Genomic DNA, 2,309 nt, shown 5'->3' on the forward strand with positions numbered 1-2,309 from the left:
GCAGCCCGGCCGGAGCGGGACACACTCGCGGCTTTTTCTCCCTCGGTCTTCTCTTTCTCTCCCACGGCCTCCACACCTCGCCTCGGCCGGGGAGCGGCTCTCGGTGATCACCTGGACTCACAACCTGTCCCAGCAAGCTGGGTAGTACGGGAACCCGGACAAAGCCCCGCGACTTTGCCCACAACATAGGCGGTTGCTTTTCCTCGCCCCGACGACCGCACGCGCGGCCGCCCATCTCCGCCTCGGACACAGGCACGGTAACAGCCTGCGGGGATGCGGCCCGTAACCCGCTCCCATAATACGGACAGACGAGCCCGAGGCCGCCGACGCCTCCAAGAAAATCCATCGGACGTGACCGAGGGGGCGCACTGCTGCAAGCCGTCTGTTACGATGACACAGCTGGAGGCAGCCAGAAACAGCGACCCCTTGGTGAACTTCCGGGCCCGGCGGGGACAACAGGTCTACCCCGTCCTCCCGCCGAGATTTGCCTAAGTCCCGCCGGAGCGGGGTAGACCTGTCCGCCCCGGGGACGCCCGCCACCAGGGCGCCCTCTCCCGTGGGGGCTGGCGGAGTCTGCCGGCCCTGGTGCTGGGTAGACCTGGCCTTCAGGGGCTGCCCCGAAGACGGCTAGATCTGCTCGCCCCGGCGGCGGCGGCGGCAGCGGCGGCGGCGGCGGTCGGACGCCGCCGGCCCCGGAGCCTGGTAGACGAGGCACCCCTCGTACCATCCCGGAGCCGAGGGAACCCCACGGCCCCGTGTCGCGCCCGGAGCCGGATGGCTGTAGCAGCCGTGTCCCACCCGCTGAACCCGATTTCAAGACCAAAACATATTTTCTTTCTTTTCTTTTTCTTTTCTTTTCTTTTCTTTTCTTTTCTTTTCTTTTCTTTTCTTTTCTTTTCTTTCCTTTTCTTTTCTGAACGAATGCCTCTTCTGTTTGGTGGGAACAAAAAACTCCGCAAAATAAAATCCTTGCCAAGTCTTATATGTTTTCCCTTTGCGCCCAGACCACTCCCAGCCGAGCTGACGGGCAGCCTGTGCCCTGTGCTCGGCCTGCTGACACGCTGACCCACTCAAACGGCATCCCCACAAGCCCCCAGTCCCCTGTGCCCCGGAGAACCTACATACAAAGCACCCCCCCCACACACCCCCCCAGCCAAAACAGAACCTCGCCGGGCACAGCGGGGAGGGGAAGCACGTACACGCGGGGGAACTCGGCACAAAGCTGCCTGTCCCCGGCACAACTCGCCCCGCCTAACAGAGGAGGCTGCTGCGGGGTGGCCCGCGCCGCGGCCAGCGGCAAGCGGGCAGCCGATTCCAGGCCGATTCTTCTACGGAAGGCCCGCAGAGGTGTTCGGCCCTCGGCACGGGTCTGGGGGGGGAACGTGGGGGCTCGGTGCCGAGGGGCCCGGGGCCGGCACGGAGCCGCCGGCCCTCCCCTCAGGCCACACACACACACACACACACACACACACACAAAAACACCCCCACTCCCACCCACCCCCCCCCCACGCTCGCTCATGTCCTCTCCCCGTCCCCCACCCTGCGCTTTCTCGACCACCCATTGACGCGACCCCGCCCTCAACCATTAGCCTCCCTGGCGCCGCTATTCAGCCTTCCCGTACGCCCCACCCATTGACAGTTGGGAGAGCCCCGTCCCCCACCATCAGCCTCCCTGTGCGCCGTCTTCAGACTTTTCCCACCCCCGCCCAGGGTTCCAACGGCCAGTTCGTACAGTGGCAGCGGCGGCAGCGAGCGGCGGTGGCGACGGGAGGGCATGGGGAGGGCAGGCGGCCGGTGTCGAGGCGAGCAGGCTGAGAGCCCGGGGCAGAAGCACAGCTGGCGGCGGGCGGGCAGCGGGTGCTGGCGGGATGCTTGGCGCTGTATGTCCTTTTTCAAAGAAGCTTTCTGTTCAGCTCTCTCTCTGAGGCTTTTGGTTTGGCGGCGCTCCTTCCTGCTCAGCCCCGGCCTCGGATCGCTCAAGTGGGTCGAGCCTGCGGCAGGCAGGCAGGACAGGACAGGACAGGGCAGGACAGGACAGCAAGCGGCACGGCGGGTGGGTGAGGGAGTGAGCGATGCACAAAGCAAGCCGGGAGCCGGGCTGCTGCTGCCTCTTCAAGCACGGGGAGGGGGCGGGGGAACGCCGCCGGCTCCTCTCGAGGAGCGGCTGGGAGAAGCGGGCTGCGGGCGGGCAGCACGTCAGCGAAGCGGGCTGGGGCTGAGGCCGATGCCGATGCAGGGCAAGTGCCCGGCGGAGCTCGTCAGTAGCAGTCGCCGGGGCGTGGAGCCGGCAGGGAGGCCGGGACAGAAGG

This window comes from Cinclus cinclus, unplaced genomic scaffold (genome assembly GCF_963662255.1).
Source record: "Cinclus cinclus unplaced genomic scaffold, bCinCin1.1 SCAFFOLD_140, whole genome shotgun sequence".
NCBI classification, from domain to species: domain Eukaryota; kingdom Metazoa; phylum Chordata; class Aves; order Passeriformes; family Cinclidae; genus Cinclus; species Cinclus cinclus.